This window comes from Triturus cristatus, chromosome 7 (genome assembly GCF_964204655.1).
Source record: "Triturus cristatus chromosome 7, aTriCri1.1, whole genome shotgun sequence".
NCBI classification, from domain to species: domain Eukaryota; kingdom Metazoa; phylum Chordata; class Amphibia; order Caudata; family Salamandridae; genus Triturus; species Triturus cristatus.
In genome coordinates, this window is record NC_140590.1 from 17,983,724 (window position 1) to 18,006,993 (window position 23,270).

At 53.9% G+C, this 23,270-nt stretch overlaps 1 protein-coding gene across 2 annotated transcripts in view; it reads left to right on the forward strand.

Annotated features, from left to right (window-relative positions):
* The first annotated feature begins 339 nt into the window (after positions 1 to 339).
* LOC146808699 (uncharacterized) overlaps positions 340 to 23,270 on the forward strand; it is a 322,738-nt gene continuing 299,807 nt past the window's right edge. For both annotated transcript variants that reach the window (XM_085615513.1, XM_085615514.1), the window contains exon 1: positions 340 to 2,187. The gene's annotated coding sequence lies outside the window, so the exon portion shown is untranslated. The remainder of the gene's footprint in view (positions 2,188 to 23,270) is intronic.

Consider the following 23,270-nt stretch of genomic DNA (forward strand, 5'->3'; position numbering starts at 1 on the left):
GAGGACATTCTTTCTCATCGCTGGGGGGCCGTGCCCCCCAAACCGCACACTCCTGACTGAGGGCCTGCTCAGTCCTACGCCATCGGTTGGTAGTTTAAGTCACTCACGTCGTCTGTGGATTCAGGGCCCGCGCGCTCCCGTGAGTGTCTGGTATGGAGAGCAGGAGGTGTGACCTCTGGGAGGGCAGGAAGGAACATGTGTGCAGTGTGCCAGAGGGGCTGGATCCGAGCCAAGGGCCCCTCCTGAGCGGGAAGCAGGGTGGAGGCACCGGGCGCCCGGACGGGAATTGAGGGAGGGGCAGAGAGGCCAGGAGCTCACTCTCTGTAGAGGTGGTGCAAGAGAGAGGGCAACACTGGAACAGGCACACTGGTGTCTCTACTCTGTATCACCAATAGTGAGCTGAGGGACCTCCTGAGGGCGCAGCATGCACCGACTGCTAGCTGCACTCTCAGCATCACCAGTCCTGAGCAAAGGATCTTCCTGAGGGCACGATGAGTGCGCAGCAGGACGCATCCGACGTCAGCACCACTGCCACCCCTGTTATGTTGAGCAGCTGAACATGCTGAGGGCACGGTGAGGGTACACCAAGGACCGGCCTCCTCCACCGTCAGTGCCAGACACAACTGCGGAGCATGCTGAGGGCACGGTGAGGGCACTGACGCTTCCACCATTACCAACACTAAACTGCGAATTATGACGATGGAAGAATAGGAGGGCATCGGACCCATGCCCACTTTCACTTATATCGAGCCGTGGAATATGCTGAGGGCACAGTGAGGGCACAACAAGGACAACGTGTGCCATCGCACCCACCATCACTGGCACTGATCTGTGGAGCCCTCCTGAGGGCACAGTGAGGGCACAACAAGGAGAGACTGGTGTCATCACACCCACCATCACTGGCACAGAAGTGTGGGGCCCTGCTGAGGGCACTGTGAGGGCACAAGAAGGACAGGCTGGTGTCATCGCACCCACCATCACTGGCACAGATGTGTGGAGCCCTGCTGAGGGCACAGTGAGGGCACAACAAGGAGAGACTGGTGTCATCGAACCCACCATCACTGGCACGGATCTGTGGAGCCCTCCTGAGGGCACAGTGAGGGCACAAGAAGGACAGGCTGGTGTCATCGCACCCACCATCACTGGCTCAGATGTGTGGAGCCCTGCTGAGGGCACAGTGAGGGCACACCAAGAACAGGCTGATGTCATCACACCCACCATCACTGGCACGGATCTGTGGAACCCTCTTGAGGGCACTGTGAGGGCACAACAAGGAGAGACTGGTGTCATCGCACCCACCATCACTGGTACGTATGTGTGGAACCCTACTGAGGGCACAGTGAGGGCAGAAGAAGGCCAGGCTGGTGCCATCACACCCACCATCACTGGCACGGGTCTGTGGAGCTCTACTGAGGGCACAAGTAAGGGCACACCAAGGACAGGCTGGCGTCATCACACCCACCATCACTGGTACGTATGTGTGGAACCCTACTGAGGGCACAGTGAGGGCAGAAGAAGGACAGGCTGGTGCCATCACACCCACCATCACTGGCACAGATGTGTAGAACCCTACTGAGGGCACTGTGAGGGCACAACAAGGAGAGACTGGTGTCATAATACCCACCATCACTGGCACGGGTCTGTGGAGCTCTACTGAGGGCACAAGTAAGGGCACACCAAGGACAGGCTGGCGTCATCACACCCACCATCACTGGCACGGATCTGTGGAACCCTCCTGAGGGCACAGTGAGGGCACAACAAGGAGAGACTGGTGTCATCACACCCACCATCACTGGCACGGATCTGTGGAGCTCTACTGAGGGCACAAGTAAGGGCACAAGAAGGACAGGCTGATGTCATCACACCCACCATCACTGGCACGGATCTGTGGAGCCCTGCTGAGGGCACAGTGAGGGCACACCAAGGAGAGGCTGGTGTCATCACACACACCATCACTGGCACAGAAGTGTGGGGCCCTGCTGAGGGCACAGTGAGGGCACACCAAGGACAGGCTGGTGTCATCACACCCACCATCACTGGCACGAATCTGTGGAGCACTACTGAGGGCACAAGAAGAACTTGGGGCGTGTCCACTCCCACATTCACTGGTGTACTGAGGAGAACCTGGCACGTGTGCACTCTCGCATTCACTGGTGGCTGAGGTGTGGAGTCGGCGAGGGCAGGCAGGTGAGTCCTTTCCTATAGTCACAACTGTTCAGCTGTGTAACACGCTGAGGGCAGAGTGAGGCACAGCAAATGCGCTCTCACTATCACAGACACAATGACCTGAGGGCACAGTGTGAGCACCACGATTATCAGCTGAGGCCCCACAACACTCTCCACTCCCAGCAGTTGTATGTATAGTGCGCTTACTACCCCTGACGAGGTGCAGAAGCACGTGTCGGCCAGTAGTGCGCTGCTCCAGGACCCACGGTTAGTGGTTAATCAAGTTGTTATTGTTGGTACTACTAACCAGTTGTGTGATCTCAAGAAAAGCATGAATTCATTTACTGCAGTCACTTTGTGATAGATTACATTAATACTAGTAAGTTGTGATATGTAGTGCTGTGTGGCTCCAGGGTTGTTGTGATCTGTGATGCTGTGTGGTTCCAGGGTTGTGATCTGTGGTGCTGTGTGGTTCCAGGGTTGTGATCTGTGGTGCTGTGTGGTTCCAGGGTTGTGATCTGCTGTGTGGTTCCAGGGTTGTGATATGTAGTGCTGTGTGGTTCCAGGGTTGTGATCTGTGGTGCTGTGTGGTTCCAGGGTTGTGATCTGCTGTGTGGTTCCAGGGTTGTGATTTGTAGTGCTGTGTGGTTCCAGGGTTGTTGTGATCTGTGATGCTGTGTGGTTCCAGGGTTGTTGTGATCCGTAGTGCTGTGTGGTTCCAGGATTGTGATCTGCTGTGTGGTTCCAGGGTTGTGATTTGTAGTGCTGTGTGGTTCCAGGGTTGTTGTGATCTGTGATGCTGTGTGGTTCCAGGGTTGTTGTGATCTGTAGTGCTGTGTGGTTCAAGGGTTGTGATATGTAGTGCTTTGTGGGTCCAGGGTTGTTGTGATCTGTGATGCTGTGTGGTTCCAGGGTTGTGATACGTAGTGCTTTGTGGGTCCAGGGTTGTTGTGATCTGTGATGCTGTGTGGTTCCAGGGTTGTTGTGATCTGTAGTGCTGTGTGGTTCCAGTGTTGTTGTGATCTGTGATGCTGTGTGGTTCCAGGGTTGTGATATGTAGTGCTGTGTGGTTCCAGGGATCTGTGATGCTGTGTGGTTCCAGGGTTGTGATATGTAGTGCTTTGTGGGTCCAGGGTTGTTGTGATCTGTGATGCTGTGTGGTTCCAGGGTTGTGATCTGTGGTGCTGTGTGGTTCCAGGGTTGTGATCTGTGGTGCTGTGTGGTTCCAGGGTTGTGATCTGCTGTGTGGTTCCAGGGTTGTGATATGTAGTGCTGTGTGGTTCCAGGGTTGTGATCTGTGGTGCTGTGTGGTTCCAGGGTTGTGATCTGCTGTGTGGTTCCAGGGTTGTGATTTGTAGTGCTGTGTGGTTCCAGGGTTGTTGTGATCTGTGATGCTGTGTGGTTCCAGGGTTGTTGTGATCCGTAGTGCTGTGTGGTTCCAGGATTGTGATCTGCTGTGTGGTTCCAGGGTTGTGATTTGTAGTGCTGTGTGGTTCCAGGGTTGTTGTGATCTGTGATGCTGTGTGGTTCCAGGGTTGTTGTGATCTGTAGTGCTGTGTGGTTCAAGGGTTGTGATATGTAGTGCTTTGTGGGTCCAGGGTTGTTGTGATCTGTGATGCTGTGTGGTTCCAGGGTTGTGATATGTAGTGCTTTGTGGGTCCAGGGTTGTTGTGATCTGTGATGCTGTGTGGTTCCAGGGTTGTTGTGATCTGTAGTGCTGTGTGGTTCCAGTGTTGTTGTGATCTGTGATGCTGTGTGGTTCCAGGGTTGTGATATGTAGTGCTGTGTGGTTCCAGGGATCTGTGATGCTGTGTGGTTCCAGGGTTGTGATATGTAGTGCTTTGTGGGTCCAGGGTTGTTGTGATCTGTGATGCTGTGTGGTTCCAGGGTTGTGATCTGTAGTGCTGTGTGGTTCCAGGGTTGTTGTGATCTGTAGTGCTGTGTGGTTCCAGGGTTGTGATCTGTAGTGCTGTGTGGTTCCAGGGTTGTTGTGATCTGTAGTGCTGTGTGGTTCCAGTGTTGTTGTGATCTGTGATGCTGTGTGGTTCCAGGGTTGTGATCTGTAGTGCTGTGTGGTTCCAGGGATCTGTGATGCTGTGTGGTTCCAGGGTTGTTGTGATCTGTGATACTGTGTGGTTCCAGGGTTGTTGGGATCTGACTGTAAAGAGGAGAGTTGGTGAGTCATCCTATGTCAGGGTGTTGATGAGGAGTGGAGAGTCCTGTTTCTCAGGGTGACAATGAGGCGTGAAGGGTCCTCATATGTCACGGTGTTGACAAGGGGTGGAAAGTCCTGTTTGTCAAGGTGACGACGAGGGGTGGAGAGGCTGCCTATGTCAGAGTGATGAAGAGAGGGTGTAAAGTCATGTTTCTCAGGTTGAAGATTCGGGGGGGGGGGCTGCTATGTCTGAGAGCTGACATGGGGGAGAGAGACCTGCTTCTGAGGGTGAAGATGTGGGTCAGAGAGGTCTCCTATGCCAGGGTAAAGGTGAAGGGCCTAAAGACGGATTTCTGTGGGTGAAAATGAGGGTTGGAGAGTCCTCTATGTTAGGGTGTTGACAAAGGGCAAAGTGTCCTTTTTTGAGGGTGAAGATGAGGGGTGGAGAGTCCTGTTTTGTAGGGTGAAGATGAGGGGTGGAGAGTCCTGTTGTCAGTGTGAAGATGAGGGGTGGAGAGTCCTGTTTTGTAGGGTGAAGATGAGGGGTGGAGAGTCCTGTTGTCAGGGTGAAGATGAGGGGTGGAGAGTCCTGTTGTCAGGGTGAGGATGAGGGGTGGAGAGTTCTCCTGTTTCAGGGTGCTGAAGAGAGGGTGGAGAGTCCTGTTTCTCAGGTTGAAGCTGAGGGTTGGAGAGTTCTCTTTGTCACGCTGTTGACGAAGAGCAGAGAGTCCTTTTTTTGAGGGTGAAGATGAGGGGTGGAGAGTCCTACTATGTCAGAGTGTTGAAGAGAGGCTGGACATTCCTGTTTGTCAGGTTGAAGATGAGGGGCCGAGGATCCTGCTACGTCTGAGAGCTGACATGGGGCAGAGAGTCCTGTTTCTCAGGGTAAAGATGTGGGTCGGAGAGTTCTTCTATGTCAGGGTACAGAGGAGGGACCTAAAGTCCTATTTCTGAGGGTGAAGATGAGGAGTGTAGAGTCCCCTATGTCAGAGTGCTGATGAGGGGGCTGTGAGACCTGTTTCTCAGGTTGACGATGCGGAGGGAAGGGTCCTGCTATGTCAGAGTGCTGACGAGGGGCTTAGAGTCCTGTTTCTCAGGCTGAAGATGTGGGTCGGAGATGTCTCCTATGTCAGGGTAAAGATGAGTGGCCTAAAGACCTATTTCTGAGGGTGAAGATGAGGGTTGGCGAGTCCTGTTTCTCAGGGTGTAGATGAAGGTTGCAGAGTTTTATTATGTGACCTATTTCTGAGGGTGACCTTTAGGGGTGGTGAGTCCTTTTATGTCTGAGTGATGGCAAGGGGTGGAGAGACCTGTTTCTCAGGGTGAAGATGTTGGGTTGAGAGTCCAGCTATATCTGAGTGCTGACGAGGCGTGGAGACTCCTGTTTCTCAGGGTCGATGATGAGGGGTAGAGAATCCTCCTATGTCAGAGTGTTGATGAGGAGACAATAGTCCTGTTTCTGAGGGGAAAAGGTGAGGATTGGGGAGTCCTTTTATGTCAGAGTGTTAATGAGGGGTAGAGAGTCCTGGTTCTCAGGGTGACAATGAGGGGTGAAGGGTCCTTCTATGTCAGGGTGTTGGCAAGGGGTGGAGAGTCCTGTTTGTCAGGGTGAAGTTCATGGTTGGAGAGTCCTCCTATATCAGAGTGTTGACAATTCCTGTTTCTAAGTGTGAAGATGAGGGTGGAGAGTCCTCCTATGTTAGAGATGTGAAGAGAGGGTGGAAAGTCATGTTTCTCAGGTAGAAGATGAGGCGTGGAGGATCCCGCTATGTCAAGGTGCTGACAAGTTCAAGATGCTCCTGTTTCTGAGGGTGAAGATGAGGTGTGGAGAGTTTTCCTATGTCAGGGTGTTGCCGAGTGGCCAAGAGTTCTGTTTGTCAGGGTGAAGATGAGGAAGCAGGTGCCTTCCTATGTCAGGGTGTTGATGAAGGGGGAAAGTCCTGTTTGCCAGGGTGAAGATGAAGGATTGAGGGTCCTCCTATGTCAGGGTGTTGATGATGGGTGAAGAGTCCTGTTTTTCAGGGTGATGATGAGGTGTGAAGGGACCTCCTATGTCAGGGTGTTGACGAGGGATTGAGAGACCTGTTTCTGAGGGTGACGTTGAGTGGTGGGGAGTCCTCTCATGTCTGAGTGCTGACAAGGGGTGGAGAGTCCTGTTTCTCAGTGTGAAGATGTGGGGTGGGGAGTCCTGCCATATCTGAGTGTAGACGCGGGGGTGGAGAGTCCTGTTCCTCAGGGTGAAGATGATGTGTGGAGAGTCCTCCTATGTCAGAGTGTTGACAAGGGGCTGAGAGTCTTGTTTTTCAGGGTGAAGATGTGGGGTGGAGAGTCCTGTTGTCAGGGTGAAGATGAGGAGTTGGAGAGTCCTCCTATGTCAGAGTGTTGTAGAGAGGGCCGGGAGTCCTGTTTCTCAGGGTGAGAATGAGGGGTGCAGTATCCTGCTATGTCAGGGTGTTGACAAGGGGTGGAGAGTCCTGCTTCTCAGGCTGAATGTGTGGGTTGGAGAGTTTTCCAATGTCAGGGTGTAGTCAAGGGTCCAGAGACCTATTTCGGAGGGTGAAGCTGAGTGGTGGAGAGCAGGCATCGACGTAGTTCATGGAGTTTTGCTACGCGGAACTCCACGAAGTGACAGACAACCTCCGCAGAGTTCCGCAAGTGGCGGAGTGCAGTGGGAACTGCCGTTCATGCTGGTCTTCCTGCTGCTCGGGTAGAAATTCTACCCGAGTGGCAGCTAGCGCTCACACACCTACTGTTGGCGAGCGACAGAGGGGAAAAAACTCCACTGTGCTATGCGAAGCAGAGTTTTCAGCACTCCGCAAGCTCAGCAGAGTGCATAATGCAGAAAACTCTGCAAACTCTGCGAACGGAGCGGAGTTCACAGCCCAGGCCTAGTGGAGAGTCCTGTTTTTAGGGATGAAGATGACGCATGGCGGGTCCTCCAATGTCGAAGGTGGAGAGTCCTGTTTCAGAGAGTGAAGATCCTGCTTTGCCTGGGTGTTGTAGAGGGGCGCAGAGTCCGGTTTCTCAGGCTGAATATGTGGGAAGGAGAGTTCTCCTATGTCAAGGTGCTGACAAGTGGCCTGGAGATCTGTTTCTGATGATGAAGATGAGGGGTGGAGCGTCCTATTTCCTAGGGTGAAGATGAGGGTTCGAGAGTTCTATTATGTCCGGGTGCAAAAGAGGGGCTGAGAGACCTGTTTCTGAGGGTTACTTTGGGGGTGGAGAGTCCACCTATGTCTGCGTGTTGACAAGGGGTGGAGAGTCCTGTTTCCTAGGTTTAGGAGGAGATGTGGAGAGTCCTCCTATGTCAGAGTGCTGGAGAGAAGGCGGAGAGTCCTGTTTCTAAGGGCGAAGATGAGGGGTCGAGGATCCTGCTATGTCAGGGTGCAAATGGGTGCCGAGAGACATGCTTCTGAGGGTAAAGATAAGGGTGGATGATCCTGCTATGTCAGGGTGTTGAAGAGCGGTGGAGAGTCCTGATTCTCAGGATGAAGATGTGGGTTGGAGAGTTGTCCTCTGTCAGGGTGCAGACGAGGGGCCAAGAGACCTGCTTCTGAGGGTGTTGACGAGGGGTGGAGAGTCCTGTTTCTCAGGTTGAAGATGTGGGTTGGACAGTCCTCCTATGTCAGAGTGATGAAGAGAGGGCGGAAAGTTCAGTTTCTCAGGGTGAAGATGAGGGGTGCAGTATCCTGCCATGTCAGGGTGTTGATGAGGGGCAGGGAGTCCTGTTTGTCATGCTGAAGATGTGGGGTGGAAGATCTTTCTATGTGTGAGAGCTGGCATGGAGCAGAGAGACCTGTTTCTGGGGGTGAAGATGAGGGGGGTGGATCCTGCCATGTCAGGGTGTTTTGAAGAGGGGCAGGGAGTCCTGTTTGTCATGCTGAAGATGTGGGGTGGAAGATCCTTCTATGTGTGAGAGCTGGCATGGGGCAGAGAGACCTGTTTCTGGGGGTGAAGATGAGGGGGGGAGGATCGTGCTATGTCAGGGTGTTCAAGTGGGGTGGAGAGTCTTGTTTCTCAGGATGAAGATGTGGGGTGGAGAGTTCTTCTCTGCCAAGGTACAAAGGAAGGGCCTAAAGTCCTATTTCTGAGGGTGAAGTTAAGGGGCAGAGTTTCTTGTTTCTTAGGGTGCAGATGAGGGGCCGAGACCTTTTCCTTTCGCTGGACTCATGGAATTCAGCTCTGAAAACTTCCATACCCTGCTTAGATCCCTGCCCCACTGTTGCGAATGACCAATTTAACCACTGGATCAACTCCTCCCTTGACCTAGTCATACCTAGGAAACACATTCATAAAAAACTAGGAATAACCTCTCTCCGTGGTACTCCCCAAAGCTGCATGAGCACAAACAAACTTGCAAAAGACTTGAGAGGAAATGGAGAAGAAACTACGACGCAATAATTAAACTGAAATACAGGGATTCCATATAAATGTACCAATCCAAAGAGAAGTCGGCACAAGCAACATACTATGCTGAAAGAATTAATTCAGTCTCAACCTCCCCACCCGAAATTTTTAAGATTGCTAAGCATCTTTTAAAACTACCGGTCAGAGATATCCCCCCCCCCCGATGGCTCACACGCACAGTGTGATGAACTTGCAGAGTTCTTTTCTAATAAAATCAAGAATATTTATAATTCATTTCCCCCTCCCGCTTCTACTGTCAATCCGCTGTTCACGGTGACGACTCTCTCAAGGAAATTCCCTTGATGGGTATGGACACTCTAGTGAACATATGTGCCTCAGTAAAATCTGGCTCCCCTAGTGACCCGAAACCCCCTCAAATCTTTGACAAGGCTGGGGAAGTAGTCCTCCCGGTGTTACTTAAGTTGATTAACTCCTCCATCTTGACCGGACTAGTACCACCACTGTGGAAACACGCCATTGTGAAGGCGCTAATAAAGAAACCCAGTCTCAACCCCGATATTCTTGGAAATTACCGCCCTATTTTCCTCCTTTCCGGGATCAGTAAAGTGCTAGGAAAGCATGTTAATTCAGTTATCGCCACCTTCTTCGAATCTCACAACATACTGCACCCCTCGCAAACTGGATTTCACCCCCAACATGGGACCAAAACCGCGTTACTTGCAGTGGTCGAAAACGCCAAAAAGATCATCGACAAAGGTGGATGGACACCTATTATTCTTCTGGACCTCAGTGCCACTTTCGACACAGTAAATTATGACATCCTGATCCACAGACTAAGGAATGTCGGACTATCAGGGAGTGTTATCACCTGAAGTCTTTCCTCGAGGACAGGACCTTCCAAGAGTTTGAAGGAAATAACTCCTCAAACTGGATCCCACTTGTCTGCAGCGTCCCTCAGGGTTCGTCCCTGAGGCCGACGCTGATCAATGTCTATATGAGCCCTCTGGCACAGATTGTTCCCCCTTTTGAGATAGAAATTGCCACCTACGCCGATGACAGCTAATTAGTGGTGGCCTTAAATCATCCAGGAACTACCTTACTGCGTCTAGGCCCCTGCCTTGAGAGAGTCACCAAATAGATGGAATTCTCCTTCCTCGAATTGAATGGAGATAAAACAGAGTTCATGCTTCTGGGCAATTCACCCATCCTTGATATCGGCCCAGCATGGCCAAGTTGTCTTGGCTCCCCACCCATGCCAAAAAAACAGTTCAAAAGTTTCGGCATGTGGCTAGACCGGTCACTCACATTTGATCATCAGGCAATGAAACTGTCTGCATCCTGTTATGGAATCCTGCGGATGCTCCGCAAAGTTCTTCTGCTCCTCCCCTTCTCAGCAGTGAGACTCATGGCCCAGGCCTTAATCCTCTCTCGCCTCTACTATGGAAATCTTTGTATCTAGGAGCTCCAGGGTTGATCACAAACAAACTGCAAGTTGTTCAGAACTGTGCTGCACGTATACTTTTTAAGATCACATTCAGCCTCTGTGCAAGACCTGCTTTGAAAACCTTCACTGGATCCAGATTGCGGATATAATAAAATTCAAGTCCCTATGTATTGGTCATAAATCTTTCTGGAAGAAATGTCCGCCATACTCCAATCTATCATCTCCCCTTACCGCCCAAACAGATGCCTCCGCTCATCCAGTCTCTATCTAGCCTCGGTCCCCAAAATCAATAGAATGAAAAGTGGTGGCCGGTCTTTCTACTACACTTCTGGCAAGCTTTGGAACACTCTCCCTCTCAATTTATGTTCAGAACCCAACCTCCTTCTCTTCTGTAAACTTTTGGAAACGTGGTTTTTCCAAAACCCCACCTACTAAACTGTTGGGACCTGCCTTGCCCTGGCTTTCTGCAAGCGCTGGGACGCCTTCTGGTAGCCATGCCCTCTACAAATATTCCTAACCATAACAAGGGTGACATTGACAGGTGGAGAGTCCTCTTATGTTCGAGTGTTGATGAGGGGTGGAGAGTCCTGTTTCTCAGGTTGTATTTGGGGGGGGGTCCTGCTATGTCTGAGAGATGACATGGGAAAGAGAGACCTGCTTCTGAGGGTGAAGATGAGGAAGGGGGATCCTGCTATGTCTGGGAGCTGACAGTGGGCAGAGAGACCTGCTTCGGAGGGTGAAGTTGAGGGGGGGGGGTCCTGCTATGTCTGAGAGCTGACATGGGGCAGAGAGACCTGCTTCCGAGGGTGAAGATGAGGCGGGGTTCCTTCTCACTCCAAGAGCTGACATGGGGCAGAGAGCCCTGTTTCCGAGGGTGAAGATGAGCGGAGGGGATCCTCCTATGTCTGAGGGCTGAGATGGAGAGAGAGACCTGCTTCTGATGGTGAAGATGAGGAGGGGGGGGGGGATCCAGCTATGTCTGAGAGCTGACATGGGGCAGAGAGACCTGCTTCTGAGGGTGAAGATGAGGAAGGGGGATCCTGCTATGTCTGAGAGCTGACAGGGGGCAGAGAGACCTGCTTCGGAGGGTGAAGTTGAGGGGGGGGGGTCCTGCTATGTCTGAGAGCTGACATGGGGCAGAGAGACCTGCTTCCGAGGGTGAAGATGAGGCGGGGTTCCTTCTCACTCCAAGAGCTGACATGGGGCAGAGAGACCTGTTTCCGAGGGTGAAGATGAGGGGGGGGGGGTCCTGCTATGTCTGAGGGCTGAGATGGAGAGAGAGACCTGCTTCTGATGGTGAAGATGAGGAGGGGGGGGGGATCCAGCTATGTCTGAGAGCTGACATGGGGCAGAGAGACCTGCATCCGACGGTGAAGTTGAGGGGGTAGATCCTGCTATGTCTGAGGGCTGAAATGGGGCAGAGAGACCTGCTTCCGAGGGTGAAGTTGAGGGGGGGATCCTGCTACGTCTTAGAGCTGACATGGGGCAGAGAGACCTACTTCTGAGGGTGAAGATGAGGGGGGGATCCTGTTATGTCTGAAAACTGACATAGAGCAGAGAGGCCTCCTTCCGAGGGTGAAGTTGAGGGGGGGATCCTGTTATGTCTTAGAACTGACATGGGGCAGAGAGACCTACTTCCGAGGGAGAAGATGAGGGGGGATTCTGCTATGTCTGAGAACTGACATGGGGCAGAGAGACCTGCTTCCGAGGGTGAAGTTGAGGGGGGGGGATCCTGTTATGTCTGAGAGCTGACATGGGGCAGAGAGCCCTGCTTCCGAGGGTGAAGTTGAGGGGGGAAATCATGCTATGTCTGAGGGCTGACATGGGGCAGAGAGAGCTGCTTCCAAGGGTGAAATTGAGGGGGGGGAATCATGCTATGTCTGAGGGCTGGCATGGGGCAGAGAGAGCTGCTTCCAAGGGTGAAATTGAGGGGGGGGGATCATGCTATGTCTGAGGGCTGACATAGGGCAAAGAGACCTGCTTCCGAGGGTGAAGATGAGGGGAGGATGCTGCTAAGTCCATGAGCTGACATGGGGCAGAGAGACCTACTTCCGAGGGTGAAGTTGAGGGGGGAAATCATGCTATGTCTGAGGGCTGACATGGGGCAGAGAGAGCTGCTTCCAAGGGTGAAGATGAGGGGGGGATGCTGCTAAGTCCATGAGCTGACATGGGCAGAGAGACCTACTTCCGAGGGAGAAAATGAGGGGGGGATTCTGCTATGTCCGAGAGCTGACATGGGGCAGAGAGACCTGCTTCCGAGGGTGAAGTTGAGGTGGGGGGGTATCCTGTTAAGTCTGAGGGCTGAAATGGGGCAGAGAGACCTGCTTCCGAGGGTGAAGATGAGGGGGGGGGGGGGGTCCTCCTCTGTCTGAGAGCTGACATGGGGCAGAGAGCCCTGCTTCCGAGGGTGAAGATGAGGGGGGAAATCATGCTATGTCTGAGGGCTGACATGGGGCAGAGAGAGCTGCTTCCAAGGGTGAAATTTAGGGGGGGAATCATGCTATGTCTGAGGGCTGACATGGGGCAGAGAGAGCTGCTTCCAATGGTGAAATTGAGGGGGGGAATCATGCTATGTCTGAGGGCTGACATGGGGCAGAGAGACCTATTTCCGAGGGTGAAGTTGAGGGGGGAAATCATGCTATGTCTGAGGGCTGACATGGGGCAGAGAGAGCTGCTTCCAAGGGTGAAATTTAGGGGGGGAATCATGCTATGTCTGAGGGCTGACATGGGGCAGAGAGAGCTGCTTCCAAGGGTGAAATTGAGGGGGGGAATCATGCTATGTCTGAGGGCTGACATGGGGCAAAGAGACCTGCTTCCGAGGGTGAAGATGAGGGGGGGATGCTGTTAAGTCCATGAGCTGACATGGGGCAGAGAGACCTGCTTCCGAGGCTGAAGTTGAGGGGGGGGGGGGCATCCTCCTATGTCTGAAGGCTGACATGGGGCAGAGAAAGACCTACTTCTGAGGGTGAAGGTGAGGGGGGGGGAACCCTGCTATGTCTGAGAGCTGACATGGGGCAGAGAGACCTGCTTCCGAGGGTGAAGTTGATGGGGGGGATCCTGATCCTGCTAAGTCCAAGAGCTGACATGGGGCAGAGAGACCTTCCGAGGGTGAAGTTTAGGGTGTGATCCTCCTATGTCTGAGGACTGACAAGGGAGAGAGAGACCTGTTTCCGAGGGTGAAGTTGAGGGGGTGGATCCTGCTATGTCTGAGAGCTGACATGGGGCAGAGAGCCTTGCTTGCGAGGGTAAAGTTGATGGGGGCACCTGCTATGTCTGAGGGCTGAAATGGGCAGAGAGACCTGCTTCCGAGGGTGAACATGAGGGGGGGGCGATCCTCCTATGTCCGAGAGCTGACATGGGGCAGAGAGACCAGCTTCCGAGGGTGAAGTTGCGGGGGGGGGGGAATCCTGCTATGTCAGAGTGCTGTCATGGGGCAGTGAGACCTGCTTCGGTGGGAGGAAGTTCAGGGGGGTGGATCCTGCTATGTCTGAGAGCTGACATGGGGCAGAGAGACCTGCTTCAGAGGGTGAAGTTGAGGGGGGGGGGTCCTGCTATGTCTGAGAGCTGACATGGGGCAGAGAGACCTGCTTCCGAGGGTGAAGATGAGGGGAGGATCCTGCTATGTCTGAGAGTTGACATGGGGCAGAGAGACCTGCTTCGGAGGGTGAAGTTGAGGGGGGGGGGGGTCCTGCTATGTCTGAGAGCTGACATGGGGCAGAGAGACCTGCTTCGGAGGGTGAAGTTGAGGGGGGATCCTCCTATGTCTGAGGGCTGACATGGGACAGAGAGACCTGCTTCCGAGGGTGAAGTTGAGGGGGGGGGGGGGATCCTGCTATGTTTGAGAGCTGACATGGGGCAGAGAGACCTGTTTCTCGGGCTGAAGATGTGGGTGGGAGAGTTTTCCAATGTTGGGGTGCAGGCGAGTGTCCGGAGTTCTATTTCGGAGGGTGAAGCTGAGGGGAGGAGTTACCTGTTTGAGGAGGGGTGCAGAGTCATCCTAGGTGCAGAGTGCTGATTGTCAGAGTGAAAATGAGTCCTGCGGTGTCTGAATGTTGGCTAGAGGGTGGAGCGTCTGGAGGGCTCAGATGTACAAAGGTGTCACAGCAGCCTTGCTTGAGAGAGAGAGAGCAGGAAAGCGTCACATCTAGTAAGATAGGGCATTATCCTGCTCTCTCGCTGGCACACAATCAGACTGCCGAGCGCCACACACATGTTTGTACCATAGGGCAAGGGTGTCTGCATCATGTCTAGCATAAGGTTTAGTACAGGGAGGTTCCTCCTCTAGTAGGAAATCCTAAGTGGGAAATCTGAGGCGAAATCAGGCCCGGTTCTAGTGGGTGGGCCGGGTGGGCCAGGCCCACCCAAACAGGAGCCTTGGCCCTCGCAGTGAGGGCTTGAAGGCAGGCGCACAACAGCATTGGGCTCAAAGGGCTGTCTGTGTGTGTGTGCGCCCGGCTGAGACCGCTTCTCGGGCGCACACACACATAGACAGACAGTTTTAGAGATTATCGCAGCCGCAGCCAGTATTTCACAGGTCTTTAAAAGACCATTTGCATGTTAACGAGGCTTTCTTTATTTTTTCACCCCTTCATCTCCACATGGCGAACGCGACAAATCCTTTCTTTGGCACTGGTAACCTTTGCCTACTGTCCTGCTGCGTGGACATTTCTCTTTCTATGCAGTGCAGGAGAAAAGAAGTTTGTTTATTCCTATTCACTTTCCTGACCCCTGCAGCTGCGTATCACATCAGGCTGTGACACAAAGTTTGACTAATGGAGGAGGTAAGAGAATGTGTTACTATTAGTTTTTCTTTTTAAACTCTGCGCAGGCCCAGCAGGACACATACTACGTGGGTGCTTCATTTAAACAGTTTTCATCCTTATCATGGCCGATGCAGGACAACAATAAGACAATAAAAGATGCCCGGATAACGCTGGTGATTAATGATCCGCTGGAGAGAAATCCTTTGTCTGTTAGTAGTTTTTAAACGCAGATGAACTGCATTTTATGTGGATAGCTCAGTGGGTTACTGCCTTTGTCACAGTGATCCTTCCTCAATCTTTCATTATTCTAATGTTGCTAAAATGAGTATGTTTGGGCAGATCTACATTCTTATCAGTAAAGCTGACCCCCATGAAATACTCTTTAAATCCTAAGGTTGTGTTTCCCCAGACCAAACCCTCTTGAAATATCCGGCCCACCAGAATGGATGACGTGTTATTCATACACCTTGTAATCCTCATTGGCTTATGTGACATTCCCTGTAGACTGATTTACATACTTGTATGATTCATTGTCTCTGTATAATGTGTGCGTGGTGTAAAGTACTGACACACACTACACTGATATGAGTAGCGCTACACAACAAATGAAATGCATATGAAAGAGGGGCTACGGAGAGATGAGGGGCACTGTTGGAGGGTGGCAGTGAGGGAATCCGAGGAGGAGGTAGTGGGAGTGGCTATGGAGCGATGAGGGGCACTGTTGGAGGGTGGCAGTGAGGGAATCTGAGGAAGAGGTCATGGGGTAGAGGGGGGAGCTAGGGAGAGATGAGGGGCACTGCTGGAGGGTGGCAGTGAGGGAGTCTCAGGAGGAGGTCATGGGGTGGAGGGGGGAGCTAGGGAGAGATGAGGGGCACTGCTGGAGGGTGGTAGTGAGGGAGTCTCAGGAGGAGGTCATGAGGGGGATGGGCTACAGAGAGATGAGGGGCACTGGTGGAGGGTGGCAGTGAGGGAATCTGAGGAGGAGGTAGCAAGAGGGGCTGTGGAGTGAGGAGGGGCACTGGTGGAGGGTGACACAGGGCTTGAGTTGGGGTACCACGTGGGTGGACGGCGTCCCCCCACTTATTTTACCGGGAGCTCGATAACTGGAGCAAATGGAGCCACACATTCACTCTTTGGCCTCTCTGGGGCGAGATCGGAGCTCATTCAGAACGCTGCTCACGCGCTGGCTTCTCTGATGCAATAGGATCTAAGGGGTGAGCGAGGGGAGGCAATGAGTCTGATGGTGCAAGCCACCTTTCGTAACGTTACTTCCTGTTTCCCCCCCCCATTCTTTTTTTAGGACTTGTGCCCTGGGTGACAGTGAGGGAATCCGAGGAAGAGGTCATGGGGTAGAGGGGGAGCTAGGGAGAGATGAGGGGCACTGGTGGAGGGTGGCAGCGAGGGAATCCGAGGAGGAGGTCAATAGGGGGAGGGGCTAAGGGGAGATGAGGGGCACTTGTGGCGTGTGGCAGTGAGGGATTCCGAGGAGGAGGTCAGTGGGGGGGCCATGGAGGGATGAGGGGCACTGGTGGAAGGTGGTAGTAAAGGTATTTACAGAGAAAGAGGTTATTGGTGCGGCGCCAAAAAAGACTTTTGCATCAGCGCTGAAGCCTGCCCTGTCAGGGCCTTTCTGTTTTTGTTTATTTAATTAGCAGTCGGGTCATAAGGGCTACTGTGGAAAATACTTTAAAGTGCCTGCTAATTATATTTACTGCTATATTCAATGTTTTAAGTTTGAAGGTGATTTTACTAATGTTTTTACCGGGGGAAATGAAAGTGGAGCCTGATGGTGCCTGATATGGGGCTGGGGCCCAAGGTCAGTTGTGAGAAAAGGTGCACTGGAGAGGAGCAGTGGATAATCAAGCGTGTAAAGGAGCGCGTTGCAGAGTCCGGGGTCAGGTGGACGTAGTAATGAAGAGGGATTCTCCCTGAAGGCTCGCACAGAGGGAGCCTGTAAGGGAGTGCGTTGCAGAGTCCGGGGTCAGGTGGAGGTAGTAATGAAGAGGGATTCTCCCTGAAGGCTCGCACAGAGGGAGCCTGTAAGGGAGTGCTTTGCAGAGTCCGGGTCAGGGGTAGGTAGTAATGAAGAGGGATTCTCCCTGAAGGCTCGCACAGAGGGAGCCTGTAAGGGAGTGCGTTGCAGAGTCCGGGGTCAGGTGGACGTAGTAATGAAGAGGGATTCACCCTGAAGGCTCGCACAGAGGGAGCCTGTAAGGGAGCGCGTTGCAGAGTCCAGGGTCAGGTGGAGGTAGTAATGAAGAGGGATTCTCCCTGAAGGCTCGCACAGAGGGAGCCGGTAAGGGACTGCGTTGTAGAGTCCCGGGTCAGGTGGAGGTAGTAATGAAGAGGGATTCTTCCTGAAGGCTCGCACAGAGGGAGCCTGTAAGGGAGTGCGTTGCAGAGTCCGGTGTCAGGTGGAGGTAGTAATGAAGAGGAATTCTCCCTGAAGGCTCGCACAGAGGGAGCCTGTAAGGGAGAGTGTTGCAGAGTCCGGGGTCAGGTGGAGGTAGTAATGAAGAGGGATTCTACCTGAAGGCTGGCACAGAGGGAGCCTGTAAGGGAGTGCGTTGCAGAGTCCGGGGTCAGGTGGAGGTAGTAATGAAGAGGGATTCTACCTGAAGGCTGGTACAGAGGGAGCCTGTAAGGGAGTGCGTTGCAGAGTCCGGGGTCAGGTGGAGGTAGTATTGAAGAGGGATTCTCCCTAAAGGCTCGCACAGAGGGAGCCTGTAAGGGAGTGCATTGCAGAGTCCGGGGTCAGGTGGAGGTAGTAATGAAGAGGGATTCTCCCTGAAGGCTCGCACAGAGGGAGCCTGTAAGGGAGCGCGTTGCAGAGTCCGGGGTCAGGTGGAGGTAGTAATGAAGAGGGATTCTCCCTGAAGGCTCGCACAGAGGGAGCCTGTAAGGGAGAGTGTTGCAGAGTCCAGGGTCAGGTGGAGGTAGTAATGAAGAGGGATTCTCCCTGAAGGCTCGCACAGAGGGAGCCTGTAAGGGAGTGCATTGCAGAGTCCGGGGTCAGGTGGAGGTAGTAATGAAGAGGGATTCTCCCTGAAGGCTCGCACAGAGGGAGCCTGTAAGGGAGTGCGTTGCAGAGTCTGGGGTCAGAGAGAGGTAGTAATGAAGAGGGATTCTCCCTGAAGGCTCGCACAGAGGGAGCCTGTAAGGGAGTGCATTGCAGAGTCCGGGGTCAGGTGGAGGTAGTAATGAAGAGGGATTCTCCCTGAAGGCTTGCACAGAGGGAGCCTGTAAGGGAGCGCATTGCAGAGTCCGGGGTCAGGTGGAGGTAGTAATGAAGAGGGATTCTCCCTGAAGGCTCGCACAGAGGGAGCCTGTAAGGGAGCGCATTGCAGAGTCCGGGGTCAGGTGGAGGTAGTAATGAAGAGGGATTCTCCCTGAAGGCTCGCACAGAGGGAGCCTGTAAGGGAGCGCGTTGTAGAGTCCGGGGTCAGATGGAGGTAGTAATGAAGAGGGATTCTCCCTGAAGGCTCGCACAGAGGGAGCCTGTAAGGGAATGCGTTGCAGAGTCCGGAGTCAGGTGGAGGTAGTAATGAAGAGGGATTCTCCCTGAAGGCTCGCACAGAGGGAGCCGGTAAGGGACTGCGTTGTAGAGTCCCGGGTCAGGTGGAGGTAGTAATGAAGAGGGATTCTCCCTGAAGGCTCGCACAGAGGGAGCCTGTAAGGGAATGCGTTGCAGAGTCCGCAGTCAGGTGGAGGTAGTAATGAAGAGGGATTCTCCCTGAAGGCTCGCACAGAGGGAGCCTGTAAGGGAGAGTGTTGCAGAGTCCGGGGTCAGGTGGAGGTAGTAATGAAGAGGGATTCTTCCTGAAGGCTCGCACAAAGGGAGCCTGTAAGGGAGTGCGTTGCAGAGTCCGGGGTCAGGTGGAGGTAGTAATGAAGAGGAATTCTCCCTGAAGGCTCGCACAGAGGGAGCCTGTAAGGGAGAGTGTTGCAGAGTCCGGGGTCAGGTGGAGGTAGTAATGAAGAGGGATTCTACCTGAAGGCTGGCACAGAGGGAGCCTGTAAGGGAGTGCGTTGCAGAGTCCGGGGTCAGGTGGAGGTAGTAATGAAGAGGGATTCTACCTGAAGGCTGGTACAGAGGGAGCCTGTAAGGGAGTGCGTTGCAGAGTCCGGGGTCAGGTGGAGGTAGTAATGAAGAGGGATTCTCCCTGAAGGCTCGCACAGAGGAAGCCTATAAGGGAGTGCATTGCAGAGTCCGGGGTCAGGTGGAGGTAGTAATGAAGAGGGATTCTCCCTGAAGGCTCGCACAGAGGGAGCCTGTAAGGGAGTGCGTTGCAGAGTCCGGGGTCAGGTGGAGGTAGTAATGAAGAGGGATTCTCCCTGAAGGCTCGCACAGAGGGAGCCTGTAAGGGAGAGTGTTGCAGAGTCCGGGGTCAGGTGGAGGTAGTAATGAAGAGGGATTCTCCCTGAAGGCTCGTACAGAGGGAGCCTGTAAGGGAGTGCGTTGCAGAGTCTGGGGTGAGATGGAGGTAGTAATGAAGAGGGATTCTCCCTGAAGGCTCGCACAGAGGGAGCCTGTAAGGGAGTGCATTGCAGAGTCCGGGGTCAGGTGGAGGTAGTAATGAAGAGGGATTCTCCCTGAAGGCTTGCACAGAGGGAGCCTGTAAGGGAGCGCATTGCAGAGTCCGGGGTCAGGTGGAGGTAGTAATGAAGAGGGATTCTCTCTGAAGGCTCGCACAGAGGGAGCCTGTAAGGGAGCGCATTGCAGAGTCCGGGGTCAGGTGGAGGTAGTAATGAAGAGGGATTCTCCCTGAAGGCTCGCACAGAGGGAGCCTGTAAGGGAGCGCGTTGCAGAGTCCGGGGTCAGATGGAGGTAGTAATGAAGAGGGATTCTCCCTGAAGGCTCGCACAGAGGGAGCCTGTAAGGGAATGCGTTGCAGAGTCCGGAGTCAGGTGGAGGTAGTAATGAAGCGGGATTCTCCCTGAAGGCTCGCACAGAGGGAGCCGGTAAGGGACTGCGTTGTAGAGTCCCGGGTCAGGTGGAGGTAGTAATGAAGAGGGATTCTCCCTGAAGGCTCGCACAGAGGGAGCCTGTAAGGGAGTGCGTTGCAGAGTCCGGGGTCAGGTGGAGGTAGTAATGAAGAGGGATTCTCCCTGAAGGCTCGCACAGAGGGAGCCTGTAAGGGAGAGTGTTGCAGAGTCCGGGGTCAGGTGGAGGTAGTAATGAAGAGGGATTCTACCTGAAGGCTCGCACAGAGGGAGCCTGTAAGGGAGTGCGTTGCAGAGTCCGGGGTCAGGTGGAGGTAGTAATGAAGAGGGATTCTACCTGAAGGCTGGCACAGAGGGAGCCTGTAAGGGAGTGCGTTGCAGAGTCCGGGGTCAGGTGGAGGTAGTAATGAAGAGGGATTCTCCCTGAAGGCTCGCACAGAGGGAGCCTGTAAGGGAGTGCATTGCAGAGTCCGGGGTCAGGTGGAGGTAGTAATGAAGAGGGATTCTCTCTGAAGGCTCGCACAGAGGGAGCCTGTAAGGGAGAGTGTTGCAGAGTCCGGGGTCAGGTGGAGGTAGTAATGAAGAGGAATTCTCCCTGAAGGGTCGCACAGAGGGAGCCTGTAAGGGAGAGTGTTGCAGAGTCCGGGGTCAGGTGGAGGTAGTAATGAAGAGGGATTCTACCTGAAGGCTGGCACAGAGGGAGCCTGTAAGGGAGTGCGTTGCAGAGTCCGGGGTCAGGTGGAGGTAGTAATGAAGAGGGATTCTACCTGAAGGCTGGTACAGAGGGAGCCTGTAAGGGAGTGCGTTGCAGAGTCCGGGGTCAGGTGGAGGTAGTAATGAAGAGGGATTCTCCCTGAAGGCTCGCACAGAGGGAGCCTGTAAGGGAGTGCATTGCAGAGTCCGGGGTCAGGTGGAGGTAGTAATGAAGAGGGATTCTCCCTGAAGGCTCGCACAGAGGGAGCCTGTAAGGGAGCGCGTTGCAGAGTCCGGGGTCAGGTGGAGGTAGTAATGAAGAGGGATTCTCCCTGAAGGCTCGCACAGAGGGAGCCTGTAAGGGAGAGTGTTGCAGAGTCCGGGGTCAGGTGGAGGTAGTAATGAAGAGGGATTCTCCCTGAAGGCTCGCACAGACGAAGCCTGTAAGGGAGTGCGTTGCAGAGTCCGGGGTCAGGTGGAGGTAGTAATGAAGAGGGATTCTCCCTGAAGGCTCGCACAGAGGGAGCCTGTAAGGGAGTGCGTTGCAGAGTCCGGGGTGAGATGGAGGTAGTAATGAAGAGGGATTCTCCCTGAAGGCTCGCACAGAGGGAGCCTGTAAGGGAGTGCATTGCAGAGTCCGGGGTCAGGTGGAGGTAGTAATGAAGAGGGATTCTCCCTGAAGGCTCGCAAAGAGGGAGCCTGTAAGGGAGCGCGTTGCAGAGTCCGGGGTCAGATGGAGGTAGTAATGAAGAGGGATTCTCCCTGAAGGCTCGCACAGAGGGAGCATGTAAGGGAATGCGTTGCAGAGTCCGGAGTCAGGTGGAGGTAGTAATGAAGCGGGATTCTCCCTGAAGGCTCGCACAGAGGGAGCCGGTAAGGGACTGCGTTGTAGAGTCCCGGGTCAGGTGGAGGTAGTAATGAAGAGGGATTCTCCCTGAAGGCTCGCACAGAGGGAGCCTGTAAGGGAGTGCGTTGCAGAGTCCGGGGTCAAGTGGAGGTAGTAATGAAGAGGGATTCTCCCTGAAGGCTCGCACAGAGGGAGCCTGTAAGGGAGCGCGTTGCAGAGTCCGGGGTCAGATGGAGGTAGTAATGAAGAGGGATTCTCCCTGAAGACTCGCACAGAGGGAGCCTGTAAGGGAGCGCGTTGCAGAGTCCGGGGTCAGATGGAGGTAGTAATGAAGAGGGATTCTCCCTGAAGGCTCGCACAGAGGGAGCCTGTAAGGGAGCGCGTTGCAGAGTCCGGGGTCAGATGGAGGTAGTAATGAAGAGGGATTCTCCCTGAAGACTCGCTCAGAGGGAGCCTGTAAGGGAATGCGTTGCAGAGTCCGGAGTCAGGTGGAGGTAGTAATGAAGCGGGATTCTCCCTGAAGGCTCGCACAGAGGGAGCCGGTAAGGGACTGCGTTGTAGAGTCCCGGGTCAGGTGGAGGTAGTAATGAAGAGGGATTCTCCCTGAAGGCTCGCACAGAGGGAGCCTGTAAGGGAGTGCGTTGCAGAGTCCGGGGTCAGGTGGAGGTAGTAATGAAGAGGGATTCTCCCTGAAGGCTCGCACAGAGGGAGCCTGTAAGGGAGAGTGTTGCAGAGTCTGGGGTCAGGTGGAGGTAGTAATGAAGAGGGATTCTACCTGAAGGCTCGCACAGAGGGAGCCTGTAAGGGTGTGCGTTGCAGAGTCCGGGGTCAGGTGGAGGTAGTAATGAAGAGGGATTCTACCTGAAGGCTGGCACAGAGGGAGCCTGTAAGGGAGTGCGTTGCAGAGTCCGGGGTCAGGTGGAGGTAGTAATGAAGAGGGATTCTCCCTGAAGGCTCGCACAGAGGGAGCCTGTAAGGGAGTGTATTGCAGAGTCCGGGGTCAGGTAGAGGTAGTAATGAAGAGGGATTCTCTCTGAAGGCTCGCACAGAGGGAGCCTGTAAGGGAGAGTGTTGCAGAGTCCGGGGTCAGGTGGAGGTAGTAATGAAGAGGGATTCTCCCCGAAGGCTCGCACAGAGGGAGCCTGTAAGGGAGCGCGTTGCAGAGTCCGGGGTCAGGTGGAGGTAGTAATGAAGAGGGATTCTCCCTGAAGCCTCGCACAGAGGGAGCCTGTAAGGGAGAGTGTTGCAGAGTCCGGGATCAGGTGGAGGTAGTAATGAAGAGGGATTCTACCTGAAGGCTGGCACAGAGGGAGCCTGTAAGGGAGTGCATTGCAGAGTCCGGGGTCAGGTGGAGGTAGTAATGAAGAGGGATTCTCCCTGAAGGCTCGCACAGAGGGAGCCTGTAAGGGAGTGCGTTGCAGAGTCTGGGGTCAGGTGGAGGTAGTAATGAAGAGGGATTCTCCCTGAAGGCTCGCACAGAGGGAGCCTGTAAGGGAGTGCATTGCAGAGTCCGGGGTCAGGTGGAGGTAGTAATGAAGAGGGATTCTCCCTGAAGGCTCGCACAGAGGGAGCCTGTAAGGGAGTGCGTTGCAGAGTCCGGGGTCAGGTGGAGGTAGTAATGAAGAGGGATTCTACCTGAAGGCTGGCACAGAGGGAGCCTGTAAGGGAGTGCGATGCAGAGTCCGGGGTCAGGTGGAGGTAGTAATGAAGAGGGATTCTCCCTGAAGGCTCGCACAGAGGGAGCCTGTAAGGGAGTGCATTGCAGAGTCCGGGGTCAGGTAGAGGTAGTAATGAAGAGGGATTCTCTCTGAAGGCTCGCACAGAGGGAGCCTGTAAGGGAGAGTGTTGCAGAGTCCGGGGTCAGGTGGAGGTAGTAATGAAGAGGGATTC